The sequence below is a fragment of the Equus przewalskii genome, unplaced genomic scaffold (genome assembly GCF_037783145.1).
Source record: "Equus przewalskii isolate Varuska unplaced genomic scaffold, EquPr2 contig_R1839, whole genome shotgun sequence".
NCBI lineage: Eukaryota > Metazoa > Chordata > Mammalia > Perissodactyla > Equidae > Equus > Equus przewalskii.
This window is the reverse complement of record NW_027228439.1, coordinates 11,740-27,394: the sequence shown is the minus strand read 5'-3', so window position 1 is coordinate 27,394 and position 15,655 is coordinate 11,740. Positions and strand designations below refer to the sequence as shown.

Sequence of the window (15,655 nt, the reverse complement as noted above, 5' to 3'; positions counted from 1 at the left end):
GTTTTCACGGCCAATTTTATTGCCAGTGGGGGGGGTCAGGTCCTTCTTCCTAGTCTGTCTTAATCAGGAAGCTCCACTGAAACCCGTCCACTATGGGTGACCCTGCTGGTATTGGAAATGTCAGTTGCATAGCTTTCAGCATCACAGCAACATGCATCCACAACACTGTGGCAACTGACAGGTGGGTGGTGTGGCTCCCTGCCTGGGAAATGAACCCAGGCCACAGTACTGAGTGTACCAAATCTTGACCATTAGACGACCATGGCTGGCTAATTTAGGGTGAGCCTGAGCAATTTCCTATACATATCATGAATAAGACAGTCTTTTTCATGATTTTCTTGATGATACATTTTATTTGTTCAATTCTAAGGTTGTAGATAATACGGTTTAAGAATGGGGGGATTATGGAGTAGAAAACAGAAAGGAGTATGTCCTGAATGTGGCAGAGGTTGCAGGTGGCATAGGTATATGTAAAAGCCTGAGCTGAGGGAGACAGACACCAGGAGGATGTGAGGGACACAAGTAGAAAAGGCCTTTGTTCTGTATACTTTACTTGGACACTTGAGCACAATAGATAATATGTCAATGTAAGACTTGATGATAAATATAAAGACAGCCACCATGAATTCCAAGACCAGAGACAGCAATCACTATCTCATGGCTAAAGGTGTCAGAGCAGAAAAGCTTTTGTACAAAGAAGATGCCACAGAAAAACCAACAAATAACATTGGACTGATGGAAGAGCAGCCAGAATGTGTTGACAGCATGCACCTCTGCACAGGCAAGGTCACTGAGTATGGAAGCTAGTGTCATCTGTATGCAGAATTGAGGGTGCATGATCACAGGGTAGTGGAGGGACTGACAGATAGCCACATGGTGGTCATGGGCTATGATGGTGAGGACAGAAGCTGCACATATACAAAGAAAACAACTAGAAAGAACTGAGCTACACATCTCACCTTTGAAATTGTCCTGCTGTCAAGCAGGGAATTGATGGATGAATCAAGAGAAATTACAGAAATGTAGCATGCAGCCAAAATGGACAGATTCCTAAGGAAGAAGTACATGAGTGTGTGAAGACTTCTGTCAAGAGTGGTGAAGGTAATAATGAGAATGTTACCCATTAGAGTTAACAAATACATCAGAGAGAAGCATGCACAGCCTGTATTTCCCATACATCGGAAAACTCCATGAGGAGAAATTCCATCATCATGATGGAACTCAGATCTGTGGGAGGCACAAGTTGTACCTGGGAAGTAAGGAGAGAAGTCACTAGCACGTGAAGAATCACATTAGGGAAATGTTTCTTAACTATTTTTTGTCTTGACCTCTATCTTATTCTAAACTCTATTGATGTCTCTAATATTTTTGAAGGAAAATTCAGTGGTCCTCCATTAGCCTACATGATCTTCTTCTTATTCCTTCTGTAGTAATGGAGTGACAATCAAACCTAATTGTACATAAACAACATACAAATGTTCAACATATAGTTCTATACATTTCCAATTCCACTGCAATGTTATCATAGTCACATTGGTAGACGTAACTATAGATAGATTACACGAATATAGCTGCGTTTGAAAGGAATTTTGGTGGTAATGTTGTTGAACAGTGGGTAATTAGAATGAAATCTTTTGGTCGTTTTCTAACCTTACATTTTTGTTTAAATTTCAGATGATATTAAAAAATCTGAAAAGGGAAAAGTGACTTCGTTTTTAGAGCTAGACTTTTATGCATAAGTGTCAAAATTATCTTCTGTCCCTGACATAAAATATTAATATCGCTTGGAACTATACTTACTTTAATATCTCAAATGCATCACAACGTCATTGCCTGATACAATTCCCCACCCTTAATCTACTCCTCAGTGCAATTTTTCTGTTAAAATTTTATATTTCATTATTTTTCTAGTCATTCACCTCTCTTTTTAAAGAGAGAATGAATAAGCCATGTATTCGTGTTTCCTTAGAGACTCTTGAAGCTACCCCTAACTTTCCCTTATTATCTTCTCCAGTTTTCACCTTTCAAAACTTCTTTGATTCTACTAGCTGAAAATCAAAATGAAACAGCAAAATTATGGTACAATATCTCTTAATACTACTTTAACTTTTTTCTGTTAAATTAGTTATTTTTCTTTTTCTTATTTAACCCAGTTTATACAACTAATTTTGTAAATTTTCATCATTTGTTTCTGAATCACTTAACAACTTTGTTGGTGTCACCACATCTTTATTGCTTATGCCATCAGTCCTCAGTTTGTTTGGTTTATTCACCAGTGGCAGTGTTAACCAGCTTTTCTCTTGACTTAACTGTGTTAATTGTATTTTCCCTTATTTCCTTTATCAATCTTTTACAACTCTTTCTTTAAATTTCCTCAAAATAACACTAATAATAATAGTTATAATAAAACTCTAACAACTGGAACCACAAATAACTAAAATGTCCACAGCTAAAATTACTATACTTCACAGTTTATTTGAAATTAAAAGTCTCCTAAATTCTGCTCAAAATCCTACAATCCAGACCCATTCATTGACCAATTCCCTCAGACACCATTTTGTTAGTATCCTCTAAAATGAACTTATGAAACATGATACATATGATGTCTTCATAGACAATCTGAGCTAAAGTCATGAATTTTTTTATCACATCAGTTATATGACATGTTTCACAAACTGATTCACATTGAAAAGGCAGCAGATTCTTTACTCCATTTCTGTTGTTGTTGTTTATAAGTTGCTCAATGATTAAATTGTATGTGATGAATAAATGAAAAACGATAAGATATACTGGAGTAGAGATCTCGTCAAGATGACAGCATAAGCAGACTCTGAACTCATCTCCTCCCACGAATACAACCAGGTTACAACTATTTTTTGAAAAATTACCCTGGAGAGAAAACTGAAAATTGGATAAAAAGAACCTCCAGGGGAGAGAAGATCCAAGATGGCGCCGTGAGTAGTCCTCTTTGTCTCTCCCCGTTCGAGTCTACAATTATTTGGACACTCATCGCTTAACAAAGGATATCCAGATAGCATCTCAGGACGTCTGAGAGACCCACGTGACTATACATCGAAAGGTGGATGGACTTCCCTCCGGGAGGAGGTGGAGATAGGTGAAAACTCTCCGACCCCGACTGAACAGCCTAGTACCTGCAAGTGGCTTTCTTCCAACGGATGCCCTCAGAAGATCAACACACACCTAGGGCAGGAGCGAGCACACACCAGAGGAGCGAGGGTGGAAACAGGTCACCAGAACCCTACCTAAACCCCCCGCAATTACTCCTAAACACAGAGGGAATCTCTAGAGTTACACACTTGAGCCTGTGGGGAGAGTCTCACCCCACCATTGGTGGGGAGATCCCTCCTGGTGTCCACGGTGCCCAGAGGGTCCGAGAGAGAATCAGAGAGGGTGTGGAAGCCCCCTGGCTGCCACTGCCTGCAAGGCTGGGCAAGGGATTGCCGGAGATCTCAGAGAGGACTGGGGCTGGGTGAAGCTCCAGAGGCCGGCTCTGCGCAGCATAGGGGAAGATCCAGAGTTCCACCCAGGCAGCAGACAAAACTCTCTGTCTGCCATTAGTGGAGGGGCCACGCCCAGCATCCACAACACTGTCAGGGTCCTGGAGAGGAGAATATCAGGCAGGGCAGCAGCTGACCAGCTACCACTGAAATCAGGATCTGCAGCTATCCCCCAGTCAGGGCAAAGGGCTTCCCGAGTTCCTGGGGCACAGGACTGGGGTTGGGTGGAGTTCCAGTGACCTGGGTCCATAGCCTAGGGGGAAACCCTACAGGCTCACAGCAGCCTCAGCGGAAAGCCTCTGCACAGCACTAGTAGAGAGAACCCATCCGGCAGCCACAAGGCTGGAAGACCCTGGAACAAAAGTAGCATAGCTAGGTGAGCTAACCACAGACTGTAGAAGATGCCAATAGCTCTGCTGTGACCCATAGTGGACAAGTGAGATTTTGTGGGTGCCGACAGTGACGGAGTGGTAAATAAAAGTGATCCCACCCCTGGCCGCTGGAAAAGCCCATAACACTGTTGCAGACCCCAAGGAGGGAGCATGTCTAGGTGGGCTGCAACAGTAGTACCAGCAGCCTGAAGCCCCCCGTGATGGCCCCCATGGCAGAAGAGGGAATCCAAAGCACCACTGTGACTATGAGGAGGGTCCCAGGCCCAGTTAGCAACTTCAGATATGGTTCCTGGTTGGTGTAGTATAAACAGCTGCTCCCCCACCACACCAGCAGAAACAAGTGGAAGGAGCAACTAATCTCTATCTCTATGCGGAGGCACAAATCAACAACATCAAGCAATATGAAAAAATACATTAAATCTACAGAACAGAAAGAAAATAACAAATACACAGAAAACAATCCCAAAGAAAATGAGATATATAACCTAAATGATGATGACTTCAAAACAGCCATCATTAAAATACTCAATGAGTTAAGAGAGAATTCTGACCGACAACTCAACGAGTTCAGGAGCTATGTCACAAAAGAGTTTGATACGATAAAGAAGAACCAAACAGAAATATTGGAAATGAAGAACACAATAGAGGAGATTAAGAAAAATCTAGATGCTCTGAACAGTAGGGCGGATAATATGGAGGAAAGAATTAGCAATTTGGAAGATGGCAATATAGAATTGCTGCAGGCAGAGGAGGAGAGAGAAGCAAGACAAAAAAGAAATGAAGAAACTCTCCAAGAATTATCAGACACAATTAGGAGATGCAACGTAAGGATTATAGGTATACCCGAGGGAGAAGAGAAGGAAAAAGGGGCAGAAAGCCTATTCAAAGAAATAATGGCTGAGAACTTCCCAAATCTGGTGAGAGAGATGGATCTTCAGGTGACAGAAGCCAATAGATCTCCAAACTTTATCAATGCAAGAAGACCAACTCCACGGCATATAGTAGTGAAGCTAGCAAAAGTCAATGACAAGGAGAAAATACTAAGGACAGCCAGGCAAAAGAAACTAACCTACAAAGGAACCCCCATCAGGCTATCAGCAGATTTCTCAGCAGAAACTTTACAGGCTAGAAGAGAGTGGAATGATATATTCAAAAATCTGAAGGACAAAAATCTACAGCCGAGAATTCTCTACCCAGCGAAAATATCCTTCAAATACGATGGAGAAATAAAAACTTTCCCAGATAAACAAAAATTAAGGGAGTTCATTGCCACAAAACCTCCTCTTCAGGAAATCCTCAGGAAAACCCTCATTCCTGAAAAATCCAAAAAAGGAAAGGGGCTACAAAACCAAGAGCAGAGGAGATAAGTAGAAGGACAACAACAGAGAGTAGCAGCTCTTCATCAGAACAGATTAAATCATGGGACGAGAAACAAAGGAAATTGAAGAAAACCAGAAAACAAGACACAAAATGGTAGTGGTAGGCCCCCACATCTCAATAATCACTCTAAATGTAAATGGATTGAACTCCCCAATCAAAAGACACAGAGTGGCAGGATGGATCAAAGAACAAGACCCAACAATATGCTGCCTCCAGGAAACACACCTCAGCCCCAAAGACAAACACAGACTCAGAGTGAAGGGATGGAGAACAATACTCCAAGCTAATAATGAACAAAAGAAAGCAGGTGTCGCTATACTAATATCAGACAAGGTAGATTTCAAAGCAAAACAGATAAAGAAAGACAAAGAGGGACAGTATATTATGATAAAAGGGACTCTCCACCAAGAAGACATAACACTTATAAATATATACGCACCCAACACAGGAGCACCAAAATTTGTAAAGCAACTCTTAATAGAACTAAAAGAAGACATCAACAACAATACAATAATAGTAGGGGACCTCAACACACCATTAACACCAATGGACAGAACATCCAGACAGAAAATCAACAAGGAAATAATAGAATTAAATGAAAAATTAGACCAGATGGACTTAATAGATATATATATAGAACACTTCATCCAAAATCAGCAGGTTACACATTCTTCTCAAGTGCTCATGGAACATTCTCAAGGATTGACCATATTTTGGGAAACAAAGCAAACATCAATAAATACAAGAGAGTTGAAATAATATCAAGCATCTTTTTCTGATCATAATGCTATTAAACTAGAAATCAACTACAAGAAAAAAGCAGAGAAAGGTGCAAAAATGTGGAGACTAAATAACACGCTTCTGAACAAACAATGGATTATTGAAGAAATTAAAGAAGAAATCAAATATTATCTGGAGACAAATGAAAATGAGAACACGACATACCAAATCATTTGGGATGCAGCAAAAGCAGTCCTAAGAGGGAATTCATTGCAATACAGGCTCACCTCACTAAACAAGAAAAAGCTCACATAAGCAACCTCAAACGACACCTAACAGAACTAGAAAAAGAAGAACAAACAAAGCCCAGAGTCAGTAGAAGGAGGGAAATAATAAAAATAAGAGCAGAAATAAACGATATTGAAACAAAAAAGACAATAGAAAGGATCAATGAAACAAAGAGTTGGTTCTTCGAAAGAATTAACAAAATTGACAAACCCTTAGCCAGACTCACCAAGAAAAGAAGAGAGAAATCGCAAATAAATAAAATTAGGAATGAGAGAGGAGAAATCACAACAGATACCAATGAAATACAAGAGATCATAAGAGAATACTATGAAAAACTACATGCCAACAAATTGAACAACCTGGAAGAAATGGACAAATTCCTAGACTCCTACAATCTCCCCAAACTGAATCAGGAAGAAATGGAGAATCTGAATAGGCCAATCACAAGTAAGGAAATAGAAACGGTAATCAAAAACATCCCCAAAAATAAGAGTCCAGGACCAGACGGCTTCTCTGGAGAATTCTACCAAACATTCAAAGAAGACTTAATACCTATTCTTCTCAAACTGTTCCAGAAAATTGAGAAAGATGGAGAACTCCCTAACACATTCTATGAAGCCAACATCACTCTGATCCCCAAACCTGACAAGGACAACACAAAGAATGGAGAACTACAGGCCGATATCACTGATGAACATAGATGCAAAAATCCTCAACAAAATTTTGGCAAACCAGAATACAGCAATACATCAAAAAGATTATACACCATGATCAAGTGGGATTTATACCAGGGACACAGGGATGGTTCAACATCCGCAAGTCAATCAACGTGATACACTACATCAACAAAATGAAAAACAAAAACCACATGATCATCTCAATAGATGCAGAGAAAGCATTCGACAAGATCCAACACCCATTTATGATAAAAACCCTCAATAAAATGGGTATAGAAGGAAAGTACCTCAACATAATAAAGGCCATATATGACAGACACACAGCCAACATCATACTCAATGGACAAAAACTGAAAGCCATCCCTCTGAGGACAGGAACAAGACAAGGGTGCCCACTTTCACCACTCCTATTCAACATAGTACTGGAGGTGCTGGCCAGAGCAATTCAGCAGGAAAAAGAAATAAAAGGAATCCAAATAGGTAATGAAGAAGTAAAACTCTCGCTGTTTGCAGACGACATGATCTTATATATAGAAAACCCCAAAGAATCCATAGAAAAACTATTAGAAATAATCAACAACTACAGCAAAGTAGCAGGGTATAAAATTAACGTGCATAAATCAGTAGCATTTCTATACACTAACAATGAACTAACAGAAAAAGAACTCAAGAACTCAATCCCATTCACAATCGCAACGAAAAGAATAAAATACCTTGGGATAAACTTAACCAAGGAAGTGAAGGATCTATACAATGAAAACTACAAGACTTTCTTGAAAGAAATTGACGATGACATAAAGAGATGGAAAGACATTCCATGCACATGGATTGGAAGAATAAACATAGTTAAAATGTCCATACTACCTAAAGCAATCTACAGATTCAATGCTATCCCAATCAGAATCCCAAGAACATTCTTCACAGAAATTGAACAAACAATCCTAAAATTCATATGGGGCAACAAAAGACCGCGAATTGCTAAAGCAATCCTGAGCAAGAAAAACAAAGCCGGTGGAATCACAATCCCCGATTTCAAAACATACTACAAAGCTACAGTGATCAAAACAGCATGGTACTGGTACAAAAACAGGTCCACAGATCAATGGAACAGAATTGAAAGCCCAGAGATAAAACCACACATCTATGGACAGCTAATCTTCGACAAAGGAGCAGAGGGCCTACAATGGAGAAAAGAAAGTCTCTTCAACAAATGGTGCTGGGAAAACTGGACAGCCACATGCAAAAGATTGAAAATTGACCATTCTTTTTCACCACACACCAAAATAAACTCAAAATGGATCAAAGACCTAAAGATTAGGCCTGAGACAATAAGTCTTTTGGAAGAGAATATAGGCAGTACACTCTTTGACATCAGTTTCAAAAGAATCTTTTCGGACACTATAACTCCTCAGTTGAGGGAAACAATAGAAAGAATAAACAAATGGGACTTCATCAGACTAAAGAGCTTCTTCAAGGCAAGGGAAAACAGGATTGAAACAAAAAAACAGCTCACTAATTGGGAAAAAATATTTACAAGCCACTTATCTGACAAAGGGTTAATCTCCGTAATATACAAAGAACTCACACTGCTTAACAACAACAACAAAAACAACCCGATCAAAAAATGGGCAGAGGACATGAACAGACATTTCTCAAAAGAAGATATGAATATGGCCAAGAGACACATGAAAAGATGTTCATCATCGCTAATCATCAGGGAAATGCAAATCAAAACTACAGTAAGATATCACATTACACCCGTTTGATTGGCAAAAACATCCAAAACAAAGAGCAACAAATGTTGGAGAGGTTGTGGAGAAAAAGGAACCCTCATACACTGTTGGTGGGAATGCAAACTGGTACAGCCACTATGGAAAACAGTATGGAGATTTCTCAAAAAGTTAAAAATAGAAATACCCTATGACCCAGCCATCCCATTACTGGGTATCTATCCTAAGAACCTGAAATCAGAAATCTCAAGAGTCCGTTGCACCCCTATGTTCATCGCAGCATTATTTACAATAGCCAAGACATGGAACCAACCTACATGCCCAGAAACTGATGATTGGATAAAGAAGATATGGTATATATACACAATGGAATACTACTCAGCCATAAAAAAAAGACAAAATTGGCCCATTCACAACAACGTGGATGGACCTCGAGGGTATTATGTTAAGCGAAATAAGCCAGTCAGAGAAAGACGAACTCTATATGACTCCACTCATAGGTGGAAGTTAGTATATTGATAAGGAGATCTGATCGGTGGTTACCAGGGAAAAGGGGGGGTGGGGGGAGGGCACAAAGGGGGAAGTGGTGTACCCACAACATGACTAACAAAAATGTACAACTGAAATCTCACAAGGTTGTAATCTATCATAACATTAATAAAAAAAAATAAAAAAATAAAATAAGTTCACATATATTCTCTCAAAAATAAAAAAATAATTAAACTGGTGGAAAATTAGAATTTCATGTTCTCTATTAAAAGAATAGTTTTCTTAAACTCTTAGACTGCTCTTCTTTTTTTTTAGAGGAAGATTAGCCCTGAGCTAACAACTACCAATCCTCCTCTTTTTGATGAGGAAGACTGGACCTGAGCTCACACCCATGCCCATCTTCCTCTGCTTTATACATGGGACGTTTATCACAGCATGGCTTTCCAAGCAGTGCCATGTCTGCACCCGGGATCTGAACCAGTGAAACCCAGGTCGCTGAAGTGGATTATGTGCACTTAACCACTGTGCCACCCGGCTGGCCCTTAAACTGCTCTTGATAAAGAGATTATAAAAGGTTTTTCTTTACTTTTGATTAGGTTTACCTAAAAGACATAAGATCTAAATTTTGTTAAGATAATTTCCTATGTTCAAAAAGACTGAGGTCTCTCTGCTAAGATTTTTGACTGTTTCTGTTTTCACTTTGGTTAAACATTTTTATGAAGCATTTTTTCAGTGACCCTTGTTTCACAGTGACAAGATCAACAACCCCTTGATCTTGTTTAAGTATTTCCTTTTTGATATTTTTAACAAGCTCACAATAATTCATAGCCTAAATGAAGTCTTTACTTTGGCATCCTTTGAGAATTTCTGGAGGGCCCCTGGGACTTCTCAAAGAAATGTGTTCTCTCTTCCTATAAGAGGGAGCTGCTAATTAGGCTTGTTTGGTATGCTAAATTGCATGGGAAGCTTTGTCAAGTAAATGATGATAAACCTTCTTAGGTTATATTATGTAAGCAAATTTTATTCACTATTTTAACCTTACTACCTTGCTTTCAACATCCCTAGGGGAAAAGACCACAACTGCATTCTATTATTTGATTTTATTTATAAATGGGTCTTATTTAAATGATAAGCAAGGATGTTATTGAGCAGGATATGCTGTCTGGCCTGAAGAATGCCTGTTACTTTCTATTAACTCTGCTAACCCAGTAAAAGATTTTCTTCTATAGGCTCAAGACGTTGCCATGGAAGAAAAAAATATATATGTATATAAAGGTAACAACAAAAGGGGAAAAACAATACTTTTGGAAACTCTTCCACAGTGACACATAAAGCCTATTGGACGTATTATATGCCCAATGTATAATCCAGAGAAACCACTTCGTGAGTCACAAGACCACTTTCCCCTTCCTAAGGGATCCTTTGAGGTATGGTAATTGGGCTTTGTCCAAATGGCACTCTCTCAAGGATAAATATATCTTGTAATGATCTGTATGTTCTCACATTGTATTGAGGCTTTTCCTTGCAGAAGAGTGACAGTTTTAGGTAAATTATTATTCAAAAGGATAATTCCTGTGTGAGGAATTTCTTCCAAGTTACATAGTGACTGGGGAACTCATTTCACTAGATAGATAATTAAATCTATTTGTAACATTTGGCTAATAATGCAGCATTTCCACTGTACTTACAATCACCAATCCTCAGGATTGGTGGAAAGAACTAACAGCATAATCAAAACTCAATTGGCAAAGCTCTCAGAAGCATTTACATTGCATGGCCAAAAGCTCTTCCGCTAGTGCTCCTTAATCTTAGATCTACACCTTTTTGTAAACATCAGCTGTCTCCTTTTGAAATAATAGGACAGCCTATGCAATTAGAAGAAAGAAATTTGGGAAACAACTTTACATAAGGGATATATTACATTGTTGTCAAGATCTTATTGATGTGCTTAAAAGAAATGAAAGGCTGGTAGTTGATTCTTCTTACAGAGACCACTCAGACCTTAAGGATAGCGGACTATAACCTGGAGAATTTATCAGAAGAGGCATCAAATAAAAGATTCTTTGGAGCTCTATTGAAACGGATCACACCAGGATGAGAAGATGGCATCTGTTATAGACAACTGTCCCAAGACTCCAGACTGGGCCCATATTCCCAACCTTGTATTCCCTCATTTAAAGCTTTGTTATGCTTAAACTGTACACCCATTTTATAATTGTTCCACTTAAGATTTCAAAATACTATCCTACTTAAAGAAAGCTACAGAACAACAGCAGCATGTCCATAGTGGTGGCCTGCTGAAGCAGTGACCTGGGACCCAGGCCCCTGGTCTCAAAGCAGCAGCAATGCATCTCCAGCAATGACTTGTCATGGTGGCAACCTGGGACCATGGGCAGGATGCTGATCAGAGGCAGCTCCTGTGACCAGAGAAGGGTAGAGAGTAGCAGCATTTACAGTCACATCTATGGTGAGGCACTGAGTGGTCCCAGTTCCAGAGAGCAGTGACAACATTGCCTGGGGCCCCTGGAGACAGGTCTCAATGCAGCAACAGCTCTATTTTTTATTTAAAAAATATTTAAAATGGTTTTGTAGAATAATATAGAAGAAGTGCTTCATAACTATTGATTATATTATAGGCAATTAGGTACTTTCTGAATTTATTTTTAGTAGAAAATTTAATAATTTTTGCTTTACAACAAAATAAGAAATCCCAAATTACCATTTACTTATTTTGTTGTGTTTTGTACTGTTTTGTCTTTGGAGAGAAATTTATATATGCTTGCAAACTCTTTTATTGTGGACTCATCACTGAAATGTGTACCGTGTGTGTAATATCTTTATATGGACGAATATACTCTGAAATGTGTAGTATCATGGTAATAATCACAATCAAGTCATCTCTTAAGTATCATTAGAGTGTCAAAACCTGACTGAGACTAAATGTTTGAAATGTATCTCCTTTACTCATGTCTCTAATTGCACAAACAAATATTAGGGACACATAAATGAGGATACATATAGACTTTCATGTGTAATCACCCTCCTTTTGGCTTTCTTGTAAATACCATGACTTAAGAAGAAAGCTCTATTAATTAAACATAGACATCAACAGTAACGGTTAATTTCCAGTGTCAACTCTACTGGGTCCTGAGATGCCCTAATTAAACATTATTTCTAACTGTATCCATGAGGCTATTTTTGGAGAAGAATTCCTTTTGAATCAATAGATTGAGTAAAGCATATTGCGTTCCCTCATGTGGGTGGACGTCATCACTTTTGTTCACAGACTGAATAGAGGCAACAGGCAGAGGAAGGGAGAATTTGCTCTGTGCTTGGCTGAGCTAAGACATTGTTCTTCTCCTGAACTTACAGTGGAGACTACACCACTGCTTTCTCAGGCCTCCAGCATGTAGATGACAGATCAAGAATTTCCCAGCCCCCACAATCACAGGAGCCAATTTCTTACAATAAATCTCTCCCTCTCCATCACTCTCTATATCTCTATCTATTTGCATGTATCTATCTATCTGTGCAACACACACTATTGGTACTATTTCTCTAGAGAACCCTAAATAATATGTAAACTGCTTTGAATGTTTTCGTGAAATGCTCACCATGGATTTTCATAAATCCCATTTACTACAGATTGACTTATTTTTCAGAGGGGATCCTTGGATTCTAGAATATTTTCCATTTTTGTTAGAACACAAATATCACACTAGCTCTTAATATCTAGGGAAGATTGGCTTAAAGTCACTGACTCCCCAAGATTTGGAAAGGTAAATCCTCTCCCTCTGATTTCTGTGACTCTCCAGGGCATTTAGATTCATGTGGTTTCTTGTACTTCGTGCTTTCCCTAAATGGTACCAGGATGATTGCATTAATATTTGGCTCCTTCTACCTTCCTTGTCTAACATTTTTAGGACAAGGGCTCCCTTCTTAGTCAAAGACAACTGCTGGGGCTCCTACCATCATACCTACATTTTAGAAACCTGGAATTAGAACTGGCAAATAAACATGCACGTGGTCACATTTTTTCTATGGACATTATGGTCTTTTTATTTGAGCACTCATGTTATCAGTAAATATTAGCTAATTTATTATTAAGGAGTAGGGATAAGGTGAGAACTAAGGAAATCTGGTGTCATCTTCCGCATTCTGCCATGGCACATCTTACCCTTCACCTACATGAGTTGTACTTGTTTCTACCCAAAACACACTTTTCCTTGATGCACAGTCACAATCACACGCACTTACACACTTCAACTAAGACTATTTATTTAGAGGATTAAGAATGTTTACCAAGATTTCATGGAAATACTTATTCCTTTTATATGAAAATTTAACTGAAAATATAAAATGCATACTGATGAATTCACAAATATAGCCACACACATAAATTAACACAAAGTATGAATACTCATTTACTCACCACCTAGATCAAGAAAGAGAATATTTTCAATACTCAGAAATTCCCCTCATGTCCCCATTGGGTCATCAGAAATAGCCACAACTCTGACTTCTAGCCTGCCTAAGTGGTAGACTTCAGCATATGCTCTGTACACCTAACTTCCAACTTGAATGCCCACAGGACTGAGCCATGCAGCCTGCTTGTATGCGTCACAGTTGTCTTTGCCCCTCACTGCCCCCACTGTTCCTCTAGAGAGCTTCAGTGACGGTAACAGGCTCTATGGATCTTGTTCTCCATGTCTGCTTCTTGGATCAGTCAAGCTTACCTGAATTAATGGTCATTCTATGCATTCCTTTAATGGTTGTAACTCTGGAGAACATCTTTTCATGATGGAGAGGCAGATAACAAGGAATCTGTTTTTATTTTTTATTATTGAAGTAACATTGGTTTATAACATTGTATAAGTTTCAAGTGTACATCATATTTTGACTTCTGTGCAGACTACATTGTGTTCCCCAACAAAAGGTTAGTTGCCTCCACCGCTGTACAAGTGTCCTCCTTTACCCCTTTTACCCTCCTCCCTTCCCCTCTGGGAGCCACCAATCTATTCTTTATATCTATGTGTTTGTTTGTTGTTATTGTTGTTTTTATCTTGCACATACGAGTGAAATCATATGGCATTTGTCTTTCTCTGACTTATTTCACTTCGTGCAATATCCTCAAGGTCCATCCATGTTGTCACAAATGGTAAGATTTCATCTTTTTATGGCTGAGTAGTATCCCATTGTACATATGTACCATTTCTTCTTCATTCATTCATTGATGGGACCTTAAGTTGTTTCAAAGTCTTGGCTATTGTGAATAACGCTGCAATGAACATAGGGGTGCATTTATCTTTTCAAATTAGTGCATTCATGTTCTTTAGGTAAATACCCAGAAGTGGGATAGCTGGATCATATAGTAGTTCTATTTTTATCTTTTTGAGGAATCTCCACACTCTTTTCCACAGTAGCTGCAGCAGTTTACATTCCTACCAACAGTGAATGAGTGTTCCCTTTTGTCTGCAGCCTCTGCAACATTTGTTATTTCTTGTCTTTTTAATAATAGACATACTGAGGCCAGCCCACTGGCACAGTGGTTAAGTTGGCATGTTCCACTTTGGTGGCCCGGAGTTCGCTGGTTCGGATCCTGGGTGCCGACATGGCACTGCACTGCATGGCAAGCCATGCTGTAGTAGGTGTCCTACATATAAAGGAGAGGAAGATGAGAACGGATGTTAGTTCAGGGCCATTCTTCCTCAGCAAAAAGAGGAGGTTTTGCAGCAGATGTTAGCTCAGGGCTAATCTTCCTCAAAAAAATAAATAAGTAAATAGCCATTCTGTTGAGTGTAAGGCAATATCTCATTGTGTTTTTGATTTGCATTTCCTTAATAATTCTATATTATTTTTGATTGGATCTTTTTTAAATTTTTTAAAATTTTGTCTTGAGTAATCTGACGTCTACTGGTGTTTGGGATGCCCATGGTTTTTCACCATTTCGTGAGACTACTTTAACTTACAATGTTCAGTGATCTTGAACTTGGGTTTCAGAAGTTACTTTCTACCTCAATTTTGATCATGTTGACCGTATTTAATTTGCTTATGTTTTCATTTGTATTATTTGTATTTATGTGCACATGCTATAATATGAGTTCCCGTCACCACAAAAATCATAGTTTTTCTCCTAAAATTCAGCTAAACACTAAAATATATGAACAATGAAATTTTATTTATATAATTTCCATCTAACACTAAAAACTGAAGTGTTGTTTTTAGGAGTATATATTTATCTAGTACTACCATAAAAAAGTTCTGATAATGATTACTATCAAATTTACTTGGCAAATTATACAATCAATATTGTTCAAAGTTTTTCATATCTGATAGAGGAAACATCTGATGCAGGAGACTTAAAAATAATAACTAAGTTCATATAAGATCTTAAATGAGATCCTGGAACAGCAATAGACATAAGTAAAGAAACTGATGAAATGTTAATTTCCTGGTTCTGA

The 15,655-nt window shown here is 38.6% G+C and overlaps 1 pseudogene; it reads right to left on the bottom strand.

The window, feature by feature from the left end:
• Positions 1–274: 274 nt before the first annotated feature.
• Positions 275–1,213, bottom strand: LOC139081367 (olfactory receptor 14C36-like; annotated as a pseudogene).
• Between the last annotated feature and the right edge of the window lie 14,442 nt (positions 1,214–15,655).